Here is a 15,140-nt window from a genome sequence, read left to right on the forward strand (position 1 = left end):
TTTGGTTCATATCTCTACAGGAAGAGGATAGGAAGTAGTTGAGGAAAAGAGAATCATCATCCACTCCATCTGGCAGAGTTCAGCATATGCTGCACTGGGATTTTTGTATTAAAAGAGCTGAAGAGATTTTTTGATTAGAAGGATTATTCTAGGAGTTTTCCACAAGGAATCAGCAGCCTGTGGTTATGTTCTGCACCTATTAAAAGATGGAGTTGTAAAACTGATGTGTATGTAATCTCTTTTCAGGTTTCCAAGGCAACGGTGGCAGCAATTCTGTGAATAGCTCTTCCATTTTTCCTTCAAGACTTTCAGGCTGTGAAATTGTTTTGCTTTCAAAAACTATTCTTTCTTTAAAAAATAATACATGCATTTAGATTCATTGTGAGAAGATCTTTATAAGTTAGGCATATTTCCAGGATGTTAGTCCAATAAGTAAACAGTTTTGCTACTAACAGGCTGTGCAATTTTGGGTAAGCCAGTTATCCTCTGTAAGTTTCAATTCCTTCATCTACAAAATATAAACAAAAATCATATCTCTACAATAGGGTTGTGAGAGATGTATGTGAAATGTTTGGCACAATCTATGGCTTGTGATTATGATTAGTGATTGTTCTGAATGAAAATTTGGTCAGTTGGGATGCCAGGTGAGGTTGTAACTGTTCAAAATGAAGGCAATGCCCCTTCAGCATCAACAAAGTCTGTAGACATGCCCCTCCTATTAATCCTGATATTGAAAATGTGTGTTTTCTCATTTTTTCCTAAGTGTTTGTTTGTATCTTTGTATTTAAAGTACATCATGTATAAATAGCATGTATTTGAGTTTTGTTTTGTTTACTCAATAAAAAGTTCTGCCTTTAATTTGAGTGTTTGCACCGCTTTATGTAATCATTGGTGTGGATGAATATGTCTATTAGGTTTTTGTTCATTTTCACTGTTCCTTCTTTCCTGTCTTATTTTGCGTTAATGAGATTCTTGGGAAGATAGTGGAGTAGGAAGCACGAGAAATCTGTCTCTTCACACCTAGATGAAACTGCACTGGTAGAATATGGCTAATGTAACTATTTTGCAACTCTGCTTCTATGTGAAGGCTTGCAGCTTCCAGAGAAAGGTTGGAAGGTAAATTGAGGATAGCTTTGCTAAATTTGACCTCTTGAAGTAGGTACCCATCTGCACCTCTTCCCCACACCTACAGCCATGCATGTGTTCCTGATGCTGCTTGAATGCAGCTTCCAGGAGATGGGGTGGACATAGGACCTTATCCTCATGATATTGGGACCAATGTCCTGGTCACTGAGTGCCAGTTTCAAGCACAGAGTTGCAGAGGGAAAAGGAGAATGGGACCAAGCAATGCCTCCTTGTCTGGCCAAAGTGACTTCCAAAGTATTTAAAGGGCCAGAGCCAGACCTCCTTCCTCTTTCTTGTATTTTCCCTCTAGAAACCAGATGTGAAAGGCTAGACTATTCAAAAGCAGCTGCATGTATGAGTGAAAGTAGGTGACCCTGCATATTCCTGGAAAGGCACAGGCTCAGGAAAGATCTGAGAAGACATTAAATTTACACATCAGGTTGATACTTGGCACAGAGCTAGACTAAGACAATAAGGAAATAAAAAACAATAACAAAAATCAGTAGACTTGGGGGACAGGGGTGTAGCTCAATGACACCTCACCTGTCTGGCAAGCACAAGGTCCTGAGTTCAATCCCTGGTATAAAAAACCAAAACCAAAACAAATCAAAACAAAAAACCCCAGCAGACTTGGGAGAAAAATGAGAACCTGATTTTCAGAGTGACCATATATGAGTTACATGTTTAGTTTTTCAACAACAAAATCATGAAGCATTCAAAGAAAAGTGAAAGTGTGTCCCCTTTAAGAAAAATTATGAATCAACAAAAACTTTCCCTGAGGAAGACCTGCTTGTGGATCTTCTAGACGGAGACTAGAAAACAAGTGCTTTAAAGATGTTCAAGGAATAAAAAGAAGATATGGAAAAGTTAGGAAAATAATGTAGGAACAAAATGGAAGTATTAGTAATGATAAAACCCCTAACATAAAGAAATTCTGGAAGCTGGAAAGTGCACTAACAGCAATGAAAAATCCACTTGAAATATTCAAAGGCAGATTTAAGCTGGGAATGAAAGAATCAGCAAACTTGAAGAAAATACAATAGAATTGTATTTTATACAATACTGTATTTTGTACAGTAGAATTATATTCTGTTCTGAGGAACAGAAACAAAAAAGACTGAAGAAATGTGATCATAATCTATGGGACTGTTTTAGTCACTTTCCTTGCTGCCAAGACATAATACCTGACACCCACAATTTAAAAGAGGAGACATTTATTTTGGCTCACGGTTTCTGTCCATGGTTGGTTGGCTCCAGTGCAGAAAAAACATGGTAGAGGGGGATGATAGAGGTAAAGCTGCTCCCTGACTAGACACTATCTCCTAATAGTGCATTCCCTTATGGATTCATTAGTAGATAAGTATCATGCCCCCATGATCTAATCACCTTCTAAAAGTCCTACCTATGAACACATGCAATTTCTGGGAGACATCTAGATCTAAACCATAACAGGAACTTATGGGACACCATCAACTTGGCTAATATATGCATTGTAGGAGTTTCAGAATAAGAAGCAGAGAAGGGAGAAAGGAAAAAAGTGAGGAAATAATGCCTGAAAGCTTCCAAGATTTGATCAAAGACATAAATAAAAACATCCAAGAAGCTCAATGAACTCCACAGGTGATGAACTCAAAGAGATCCACATCAAGACACATTGTAATCAAACTTTTGAAAGCCAGAGACAATGAGATAACCTTGACAGTAGTAAGAGAGAGAAGTAGCTCATCTCTACAAGGGATTCTCAATGAGATCATCAAAAATGGTGGAACTCAAGGGCAGGGGTCAGATATATTCACAGTGCTAGGAGAAAAAATAACAACTTTGTGCCAGCCAAAATCCAGCAAAACTGTTCTTTAAAAGTGAGAAGCAACTTAAAAGATTAGATAAACAAAGGCAAAATAGTTTATCACCACACCTTACTCTGCAAGAAATGCTCAAGGGGTTTGGGCATGAATTTCACTAAGTGTGGTTTTCAGATACATTCAAGAAGAATCAGTCGAGTTTTTTTTTTAAAGCATTATAATTGTACTATTTAGGTCAAGATGCCTGGTAAAGCAAATGCTTCCCCCCAAAGTCTCAACAATTAAAAAAAATCAAAATAAATTGATGATGAAGAAGTTGAGTTGTCAGAGAAAGAGGTTAGAAGCACAATAAAAAGAAGTAAAAATTAACCAAAGCACATGTCTTCTGAAGGACAAATAAATCATATTAATCTAAAGCAGATAAAGATAGCATCCAACAAGAGAAAAACCTGGCAACCTCTTTCAAAGAGTGTGAGGGAGCATTTGTAAACTATGATGGAAGCAGTAATAATAGCAATTTTGAGTAATAATACTAAAGAAAAAGAACAAGTTCAGTATCATCTCAACTGCCTGAAGAAAAGGTTGTTACAACTGTGCGAAACCCTTGAAAGCCTCTCCCCAAAAGCTGAAATATTTAACTAATGTGATAAGTCTACTGAAAATGGAAAGAGCACAAGACAAGAGATAATGAACAAAGTCTGGCATTATTGCAGGAAGAAATAGATAAAATAGTACAGACTATGGAGTCAGTGACTGGGAATATTCAGAGTTAAAAAACAAAATTGAAATTCTGGCACATGAGATAGAGGAAGAGGAGGAAAAGGCAAAAGAGATGCTTCAGCTGGATAGACGTAACATATTTTCTCCCAGAGCCTTCTCGGCACAGCCTGAAAGCACGCATACTGCAGAAAGAAGTTTTGAATCTAATTCCAAACCAGAATGTTCTTCTAAAAGACTTGGATATTTTTCATAATTCATCCCAGATGAAGAAAATGCAGGGTTCATCAAAGAAGCCTATAAGAAACGAAAGCCCTCTTAGAGAATTTTTAATATTGTTTCCTATTAATTTAATGTTTATAAATTTGTAAAACTGTTAACCTATGATGTTACAGAGGATGAAGCTTCTGCAGGATTTATTATCCTCTAATATGCGCTTTAAAATTAGCCTGTGTAGGCCTAACAGTAGCATGTAATGTAGTCCTCAAAACTGATTTTAGCAGTTATAAAATCTAGAAAATCAATATGTTGCTGTACTGCACCTATTTGCCTAAAACACAAGGCAGGAATAGCTATGATACCTAGGATAGCTGGTTTGTGATGGCTATTGGGAGCTCACCTGTTATTGGCACAGAGGAGTTGTGATGCTGTGACATTGTGTGTGTGAAGTGCTGAGAGCTTGTACTGACAAATCCCCAAGTGCCCCTACCCTTACCTAACTCCCTAATCTTGTTCAATAGTTTTCCAGATTCCTTCAACTCTGAAATTGGCATTAAGTTTTTACTTTCTTTGTTTTAAACATTTATTTTCTATTGTCATCAAAGCATACTCTTAAGAAAATTACTGAAAAGGAATCCGAGAACATTAATTCCCATAAAACCAACCAAAAACTGTTTGGAGAAGATTCAGTGTGCAAGAACCAGCCACCAAAGGTAGAAGGTACTGACAGATCAAAGAAGAAGAAAGACAGGCCACTCCACTGTTCTCAGCCCAGAAGTAGGGGCTTCTGGGCCGCCATTCCACTACTCCCACCCCAGATTAAGGGGCTTCTGGGCCACCATTCCATCACTCCCAGTGCAGATGAGGTGAGCTGTGTCGGCACCAACAGCACCCCCCCCAATCAAAATGGGAAGACATGTAAACAAATCTCAAAAACAGACTTCCAGATCACCTAGGGCAACCTCAAAGGGAAAGGAGATGGGACACTCTGATACTCAACCATCTGGACTCCCTGAACTAGCAACAAAAGAGGATATGGAAAAAATGAAATCAGAAATAATTTCTCAGATAACAGCAGAAATTGTGCCCTTAGTGCAAGACATGATTAATAAATCTAGATAGGACACAGATAAAAAAATAGAGGAGCTGAGGAACATGATGGAGTCCCAACATAGGAAACAAATGGAATCCATAAAACAGATACAAACAGATTTCTAGGAGATCAAAAACTCCATTGAAAGTCTACACAGCAGAATGAGCCAATGTGAGGACAGAATTTCAGATATAGAAGATAAGATTGCAATTAGTGACCAGGAAAAGAAAAATTGTTTCAAAATTATAAGGGAACATGAGAAATCAATCCAACAGCTACTAGATGATACAAAGAAGAATAATATAAGACTAATTGGAGTCAATGAAGAAACAGGAGAGAGTGCAGATGACATAAAAAAACTCTTCACAGAAGTGATGGCAGAAAACTTACCAACTTCCCAAGCTGGGGAAAAGAATTTGACATACAAATAAGTGAGGCATATAGGACTCCAAATAGCCTTGATCAAAAAACATCTACACATAGGCATATAATTGTTAAGATTTCAGAAACTCAACAGAAGAACAAAGTTCTACAAGCAGTTAGAGAAAAGAAACAAATCACATACAAAGGAAAGCCCATCAGAATCACAGCAGACTTCTCAATGCAAACACTCAAGGCAAGAAGAGCTTGGAGTGATGTATTCCAAGCCATAAAGGAAAACAGCCTCCAATCCAGATTGATGTACCCTGCAAAACTATCTTTCAAAATTGATGGAGAAATAAGATACTTTCATGACAAAGAGCACCTTAGGAACTTCATGAATACCAAACCAGCACTCCAAAAAATTTTAGAAAATATCCTAGGAAAAGACAATGAGGATCACAACCCCAGGAAGCACAGCAGAATGACTCCATCAGATGCGACAAGAAATTAAATGTAAAGGGGGAGAATCCAACAAAAAGAAAAAGTCCTGACAATGATAAGTCAATATGTATCAGTTATAACCATCAATGTTAATGGTCTCATTCACCAATCAGAAGAAATAGACTGGCAGAATGGGTCAAGAAGCAAAATCCAACAATATGCTGCATAAGAGAAACATGGTTAATTAAAAAAGAAACACATAGATTGAAAGTTAAAGGGTGGAAAACAATACTCAATGTGATGGGAACCTGAAAAAAGCAGGAGTAGCTATCTTATTTGCAGATCAAGTAGATTTCAAACCAACACTGATTAAGAGACATGAAGAAGGACACTACATCCTTGAAAAGGGAAGAATCCAAGAGGAAGAGATGACAATCATAAATATATAGGCACCAAATACTAGTCTACACAATTATATAAAACAAATGCTATTGGACAAGAAAAATCAAATAAGCACTAATATAATAGTAGTGGGGGACCTCAATACCCCACTGTGACAAATAAATAGATCAACTAGACAAAAAATAAGTAATGAAGTACTAGAACTCACTTGAACACTTGAACAAATGAACTTAACAGATGTTTACAGAGTGTTTAACCCCACAAAATCAGAATACACATTCTTTTCAGCTGCACATGGGTCATTCTCCAAAATAGACCAATATTCATAGAACATGTTTAAGTAAGTGCAAAGGAATTGAATTTATCCCTTGTGTATTATGAGACTATAGTGCGATAAAATTGGAGATCAATAGCAAAAGAAACTACAAAAATTACCTAAACACATGGAAATTGAATAAGACACTTCTGAACAACCAATGGGTCACAGAAGAAATTAAAGAAGAAATCAGACAGTTCCCTCAATTAAATGACAATGACAATACAACATATCAGAATCTATGGGACACAATGAAAGCAGTCTTAGGAGGGAAATTCATAGCAGTGAATACACACATTAGGAAAACAGAGCAAGCCCAATTAAACAGCCTTATGCTGAACTCCAAGCTTCTAGAAAAAGAAGAGCAGGACAAACCCAAAGCTCATACAAGAGAGGAAATTATAAAGATCAGAGCAGAATCAATTCAATGGAGACTAAGAGAATGATACAAAAAAATCAATGAAGCCGAGAGTTGGTTCTTCAAAAGAATCAACAAAATTGACAAACCCTTAGCCAACCTTATCAGAAAAAGGAAAGAAAAGGCCCAAATCCATGCAATTAGGAATGAAAAGGGTGAAATTACAACTGGCCCAGGAGAAATTTCAGAGGATCATCAACACCTGTTTCAAGAACCTATATACCAATAAGATGGAAAACACAGAAGAAATGGACAGATTCCTAGATACATATGAATTACTAAAGTTGAGCGAAGAAGACCTAAAAATTCTAAACAACCCAATATCAACCAATGAAATTGAAAATGTAATTAAAAACTTACAAACTAGGAAAAGTCCAGGTCCTGATGGCTTCATTGCTGATTTCTACAAGATATTTAGAGAGGAACTACTGTCATTACTGCTTAAACTCTTCAATGAAAATGAATGGAAACAATAGTCCAGAATTCATTCCAGGAAGCAAGCATCACCTTGATCCACAAAGCAGAGAAAGACTCAACTGACAAAGAGAACTATAGGCCAATCTCACTAATGAACATAGATGCAAAAATCCTTAACAAGATACTTGCAAATAGAATACAGAAGGTCATCAAGAACATCTACACCCTGACCAAGTGAGATTCATCCTGGGGATGCAGGGATGGTTCAACATATGCAAATCAATCAATGTAACGCATTATATCAATAGAGCCAAGGACAAAACCATATGATCATCTAAATAGATGCAGAAAAAGCATTTGACAAAATCCAACGTGCAGTTATGATAAAAAAAACCCTACAAATAATTAGAATAGACGGTCTCTACTTGAATCTGATAAAAGCCATCTATGAAAAACCAACAACCAATATTATATTAAATGATCATAAAGTAAAATAAGGAATAAGAAAAGGATGTCCACTATCACCCTCCTGTTCAATATAGTTTTGGAACCATTAGCCATGGCAATTAGACAAGAGAAAGAAATGAAAGGAATAAAGATAGGAAAGGAAGAAATCAAATAGTCATTTTTTGCAGATCACATGATGCTCTATATAGAAGGCCCCAAGAACTCCACCAAAAGTCTTCTAGCCTTACTAACCAAATTCAGTAAAGTAGCTGGATACAAGGTCAACACACAAAAATCAATAGCTTTCCTCTACACGAACAACAGACTCACTGAGAGAGAAATGGGGCAAACAATTCCTTTCACAATAACATCCAAAAAACTGAAATACCTAGGAATCAACCTAACAAAAGATACCAAAGACCTCTTCTCTGAAAACTGTAGCACTCTGAAAAGAGAGATTGAAGAGGATATCAGAAAATGGAAAGACATCTCTTGCTCCTGGGTAGGAAGGATCAACATAGTGAAAATGGCCATGCTTCCTAAACTGTTATATAGATTCAATGCAATTCCAATTGAAATTGCAGCAGCATACTTCATGGACCTTGAGAAAACAATCCAAAAATTCATTTGGTACAAGAACAGACCCAGAATAGCTAAAGCAATCCTAGCTAACAGAGACGTGGGAGGGTGTATGTATCACAATCCCCAACTTCAAACTACACTACAAAGTAAATAAGGTCTAAAGGGTATAATAGATAATGTCAAATAGGAAGAAAAGGGGCAAAGGGGAGGGGGAAGTGGTAGGGGTAGGGGAAAGGAAAGAAGGGAATGGAATTAAAGTGAGATAATGAAAAAATGAAAAAAAGCCTTTGTAAATAGGGAGGGATGGAGGGGTTGAAGGGAGGGCAGGGGAAGGGGGAAAAATAAGAATCAAAGAATCAAAATAAGAATCAAAATAAGAATCAAGAAAGTATGTAAAAGTGCATATCTCCAGTGATGAATGTCATTATATTGTACACCTAAAATGTACCAATAAAGGAATAAAAAAATAAAAATAAAAAAGATTAAAAAAAAGAATTAAAGGCATCATACCACAGTGATATATGTGCACCCATGTTCATAGGAGCACAGTTTGTAATAGCTAAAACTTGGATGCAGCCAAGATCCCCATCAACTGGAGACTGGATAAAGAAATTGTGTTTTTTTATTAATTGGTGTACTACTCAGCCATAAAAAATGAGAAATTAGAGACATTTATTGCTGAATGGATGCACATTGAGGCGATACTCTTAAGTGAAATATACAGGACACACGTGTGTAAATACTGAATAGTTTCTCTAGTGCAAGAAACTGAAAGTGTAAATAAGGACTAAATGTATAGTAGAATAATGTCAAATAGGAAGAAAAGGGGGAAGGGGAAGTGGGAGGGGTAGGGGAAAGGAAAGAAGGGAATGGAATTAATATGAGAAAATGAAAAAAAGGAAACAAAGTCTTTTAAATAGGGAGGGCAGGGGAAGGGGGAAAAATAAGAACCAAGAGAGATTATGTAAATGTGCAAATTTCCAATGATGAGTGGCAGTATATTATATACCTAAATTATACCAATAAAATAAAATTAAGAAAAAAAAAGAAAAGAAGGCAGACAGCGGGCATTGTGGCGCTAGCCTGTAATCCTAGTACTTGGGAGGTTGAGGTGGGGGGATCTCTGCAACTACAGGAGGATCTGGGCGACTTAGTGAGTTCAAGGCCAGCCTGAACTACATAAGGAGACCCTACCTCAAAAAAACAAAACAAAAGGAAAAAAAGGCGAACAAATTTGAGATTACTAAAATGTGTCTCTCAGGCAACAGCAAGATAGGCAGGTTCCTGCACCCCAGATTTCAGAAGCAGGAAGAAGGAGATTATATGTTAAGCCATACAAAATGGCCCATAGCCAATTAGAATCTATGATAATAAGCTTGTATAATATAAATACATTATTAAATATATCAAAAATCATTTGTAAGCTATTTGTAAAATAAAATAGCTGCAATTTATTTTTGTATCTAACCTAAACTCTTTTTGTCAGTTTATTTAGAAGTTGCTGGGCTGGGCATGGTAGCACATGCCTGTAATCCCAGCACTCAGGAGGCTGAGGCAGAAGGATCACTGGAAGTTCAAGGGCAGACTGGACCACATAGTGAGTTCAAGGCTGGCCTGAACTGCACAGTGACACCCTGTTTCAAAAAAAAAAGTTCCCATAATTCTGTTATTCTCCTACAGGCAGACACCACTAAGAACACACTTGTTCTTAAGCAAAGTGAGTTTATGCTCACTGTTAAGAGGAAAACCATATGGCATGCAGATCCTGGAACAGCTCAGTAAAAGCATCAAAAGCAATATCCTCTTAGGAAATAATAGTAAGAAAGACCATTAATGGATTTTACGGGGAAAGAGACTTTAAGAGAGGAACTATGGCAGAGGGACTAAAAATAACAAATTCTACAGAATATCTTTAAAAACTCTTCCTGGGAAACTTAAAATCTCATGCTTTTAGAGCAACTAATAGAGCCTGTGATAGTTAACTGATTGTGTCAACTTGAGTAAGAAATGCCCAGCTAAATTGGATCAGCATAGTTCTGGGTGTGAATATAGCAACCAGCAGGTTTGTCACTTGAATGGTGTAAAAGGGAAACGGAGAAGGGCTCATTTTTTCAGAGGAGCTCCAGTCTTCATCTTCACCTGGAACACTATCTTCTGCCTTTCAGCACAGCTTCGTCAACCTCTAGCACAGACCCTTCAGCCTCCTAATACAGACTTGTACCGTACATTACATTGAGCTACAGGACTTTGACTGGATCCTTCAGATCTCCATTGCACAGACAGCCCTTTTGGGCTGATTTGGGTGGCCATTGCAAGCCAACCTTGTAAATCCTTATATATTTGGATATCTTGCATTAAATCTGTTTCTCTAGTAAAAAAGAAAGAAAGAAAGAAAGAAAGGAAGGCCCAAGGGAGTCTTAGAGGGTTAAATGACACTAGACAGTAACTCAGCCAATGTACAGAGATAAAGATTTACTATTATTATTTTAGCTTTGATTTATAACTTTAATGCTGCATAATTTAAGAGACTGATAAATTGGAAAGAACTCTTAGTTTATGGTGTGGGGCACATAATGTATAAATATGTAATTTTGTGATATTAACAATCAAAAGAGGTGGGGATATAGCTGTAAAGGAGCAGAGTTTTTGTATGTTACTGAGGGTAAGCTGCTACAAATTCCAACTAGAGACAAGTGCAAATTTGAGCCTTATAATGTTAGGATATTAGTTGTAATCCCCATGGTAACCATGAATAAAATAGCTATAAAATATACAGGAAAGAAAATGACAATGGATTTAAACTTTTCACTACAAAACCCAACTAAACACAAAAGAAGACTGTAACACAGGAAATGAAAAACAATGAAACTGGAAGGCATAGTATAGAAAAAGAAATAGAAAAATGAAAAAAATCTTTCCTTATCAATAATTACTTTAAATATAAATAAATTTTCCAATCAAAAGACAGAGATTGGCAGAATGTATAAAATATGAATCAACTACTTGCTATTTATAGAAGCATTTTAGATATACATGTAATGAAATATTATTCAGTTTTAAAAAGGAAGGAAAGTCTTCCATATGCTGCAACACTGACGAACCTTGAGGGTACTATTCTAAAAGAAAAAACCAGTACCACAAAAGACAAACATTATATGATGTCATTTATATTCAACATCCTCAAGATAGAAAATAAATGGATACAGGGTGAGAAGGGAATGGGGAATTATTGTTTAATGGGTACAGAATTTCAGTTTTGTGAGAAGACAAGTTATGGACACAGATGGTAGTCATGGTTACACATTATCAATGTATTTAATGCCACTGAACTGTCCATGTAAAAATGGTTAAGATGATAAATTTTATAGTGTATATATTTTTATCATTATAAACATGGAAAATATTATTTGTATTGTATTTTATCTCTTCCATTAGATTTTAACTAATATTTGTACTTTTAAACTTTTTCTAAAGGTTAGATTGTTTACTCTTTTTTAACTTATCTTCCTTCTCATCTTTGTGTTATTGATATTGTACATTTAACTTTTAAATGTCACATTGTTGCAGTATAACAATGTTACGTTGTTATTATTGGGCTTTAAATTGTCTTAATCCACTCTCTGCTGCTATAATAGAATATCACAGACTGAATAATTTATAAATGTGTTATTCTGCTTTTTTCTGCTATGACAAAATAGATGAGAAAATCAACTTAAAGGATGAAAAATTTATTTTGGCTCCTGGTTTTTGAGGTTTCAGTCCATTGGACTAGCTCTGTTATTTCTGGGCCTGGTGAAACAGAATATCATGGTGGAAGGGTGTGATGGAGTGAGCCATTCACTTCCTGCTACCCAGGAAGCAAAGAAAGAAGGAAAGAACCACAAGAGAAGGGGTTGAGAACCAGATACAGTCCCCAAGGTCATGCCCTTATGATCCATTCTCTTCAATTAGGTGTCACGTCCTGCTTCTACTACCTCCCCAAAAGCCATCAAATTATGTTCTCATAATAATTTAATTCACTGATGAAGTTAGAGCCCTCATGAGCTAATCATATGCCAAAAGCTAATCAACAATCAAGCCTTTGGCACAGTGAACTTTCTGGAGAACATATCATATTGAAAATATAAAAATGAACAACAGAAATTTATTTGGCTCATGGTTCTACAAGCTAGGAAGCCTAAAATCAAGGGTACATATTCAATAAGAACTTCTTGCCGTGTCATGGTATGGCAAAGAGCAAGTGAGCACATATAAAACTGAAGTGAAAATTGGGAAAATCTTATCTTTCTTTAGGAGCCCACTCCTGCATACCTAACCCATTCCCAGGATTGGGTTAGTCCTTTTAGGAGAATGGTGCCTTCATGACCTAACCATCTCAGTCCAACTTCTTCAGAGTACAATTAAATTTCAGCATGAGTTTTGTAGGGGACATAAAAACATAGGAGCAGTCAGTTATCCTTTAAACAATTTACAAATAGTCAGTATACTTACTCACATAATTACTACCTTTTGTATGGTTTATTCCTTCTGTAAATCTGGTATCATTTCCATTCATCTTGAGTAGCTTCTTTTAGCATTTCTTGCAGTGTAACAATAAATTCTCTCAATAAATTCTCTCTGGCAATAAATTCTCTCAACTTCTCTTTATCTAGATATACCTTTGTTTCTGAAAAATATTTCTGTTGGATATACACTGTAATTCTAGATTGGTAAGTTTTTCTTTAAGTACATTAAAGTTCTTATTCTTTGAGCTTATGTTACTTTTAATGATGTCAGTAGTCATTCTTATCACTGTTTCTCTGTGGGTAATATATGTATTTTTCCTCTGTTTTTGTCTTTGGTTCAGCAGTTTGACTATCATGTGTCTTGTTTGATTTTCTTTATTTTCTGAGTTAGTTAAGCTGATTATCTGTTGCTAGATTAAAAAATTAAATTTTGAATATTTTTGACTCATATTTGTTCTTTTTTTTTGCGACAGGGTCTTGCTATGTAGTTCAGGCTGGCCTTGAACTCACTATGCAGCCCAGGCTGGCCTCACATTCACCACAGTCCTGATTCTGCTTCCTAAGTGTGGGGATTACAGGCATGTGCCACCACAGCGGGCCTGTTAAAATATTTTAATCTACCTTTTAACTTTGTTCTCCCTTTCTGAGGTTCTAATTACAGCCCATGAGTCACTCAGGTTCTGTTCATTTCTTTTTTTCTTTGTGGTTCAATTTGGGTATTTCTTTTGTCTAACCTTCTGCTTTAGTGGTCCTTTCCTATGAATGGCCCGATACATATTTACTCCCAACTAATAAATATTTTTAGTCAACTTTCTTATACATATTCTTATGTCTTCTTGCTGAAGTGTTTCTTCAAATCTTTAACTTTTTAAATTCTTGAATTGTAAGAGTTCTTTATATATTTTAACAAGAAGGCCTTTATCAGTCACATTGTCTTAGTCGCTTTCTTCCTCTCTGAGACACAACACTTAACACCCACAGCTAAAGGGAAGGGAGGTTTATTTGGCTCAGTCCATGGTCCACTTGGAACAGGACAAAAAGGTGGACATGACACAGTGGTATAGGAGGAAAGGTGCTGACCTCCTGGCAGACAGGAAACAGTGTGAGAAGGGAGGAGCCTGGAAGGGAACTAAAGCCTTCCAGGTCACACCCCCAGTGACCCTCCTGTTCTGCTCAGGCACCACCTCCTAAGAGCAAGTCAGCTATGGCACCCACAAAGATCACCTTTCAGAAGCCCTCTTATGAGAGAATGAAGCCTTTGAAAGACATTCGTGATCCAAACCATAACACTGTTTTATAAATACTTTCTTACAATCTTTGGTGTGACTTTTCACTTTCTTAGCAATGTTTTTAAACAAAAATATTTAAAATTTGATAACATTTAATATCTTTTTTCTTTTTATGATTTATATTTTTATGCTCTATTTAAGAGTTCTTTGCCTAAATCAAGGTAAAATTTTTTTCTATGTTTTCATCTGGACATTTTATAGATTAGCTCTTATGTTTATATCTATGGTTCATTTTAAGTTAATTCTTATATCTCATGTGAGATAAGCATCTGAATTTATTTTTCCATATGGATGTTAATTGTGCCATTTCCTCATTTAAAAGATTACTTTTACTCTATTGAAATTTTTGGCAATTTGTCAATAGTCAGAATATCTCATTTTCCTGTTCACTCTCTCATGTCTGTCTGTCTCTCTTTTTTCTTACCCAGTACCTCTCTCTATCCATTTATTCATCCATCTATTCACCATTCACCCATCCATCTACCTGCCTACCAGTCCACTGTCTTGGTCCAGAAAAATTTTAAGTTTCAAATCAAAATACTCAGCTTTCAGAGACAGAAAACCCTTAATGGAAATATGCCATATGACATAATCTATGACATGTGCTTTAAAAAAACGTTCAGAGAATTTTTTTGGATTGGTTGCTTAAACCCCAATAGATACATCCAACAACTTTTAAAAAATTTAAATATCAAAACATGTCTTAAAATGACAACAGATAAAAGTCAAGATTATTTTTCACTCAATGCAACGTAATGCCAATTGCATTTAGAGTTGAAGTGATCTAGGGTGGAAATGTCCATATGAAACCCATATTGCTTGAGAATTACCTTTGAAAAAATACTTCTGAAACAGTTTGAAAAATTGCTATGAAAATTCTTTTGACAATTTGAGGAATTATTATTAGGAAAAATTGTTATATTTTACTAACATTCAGTTTTCTCTGCTATTTTACTGCCCTTAATTGGATTATTAAACAGTATCAACATTAAATATCAAAAGAG

The 15,140-nt window shown here is 36.0% G+C and overlaps 1 long non-coding RNA gene and 1 pseudogene across 2 annotated transcripts in view; both read left to right on the forward strand.

Annotated features, from left to right (window-relative positions):
• The window catches only part of LOC147828378 (uncharacterized), a 105,172-nt gene extending 103,137 nt beyond the window's left edge, over positions 1-2,035 (forward strand). The window contains exon 6 of one of the 2 annotated variants that reach the window (XR_015450920.1): positions 247-2,035. This is a non-coding gene — a long non-coding RNA (uncharacterized LOC147828378). Of the gene's footprint in view, positions 1-20; positions 227-246 lie in introns of those variants that run through there. The other variant, XR_015450921.1, reaches the window with a different exon arrangement.
• A 1,192-nt stretch (positions 2,036-3,227) lies between these two features.
• Positions 3,228-5,568, forward strand: LOC101715365 (centromere protein Q pseudogene; annotated as a pseudogene).
• Positions 5,569-15,140: the final 9,572 nt, after the last annotated feature.

The sequence above is a fragment of the Heterocephalus glaber genome, unplaced genomic scaffold (genome assembly GCF_053883595.1).
Source record: "Heterocephalus glaber isolate CG9 unplaced genomic scaffold, H.glaber_assembly_v1.0 deba00001118, whole genome shotgun sequence".
Classification (NCBI taxonomy): domain Eukaryota; kingdom Metazoa; phylum Chordata; class Mammalia; order Rodentia; family Bathyergidae; genus Heterocephalus; species Heterocephalus glaber.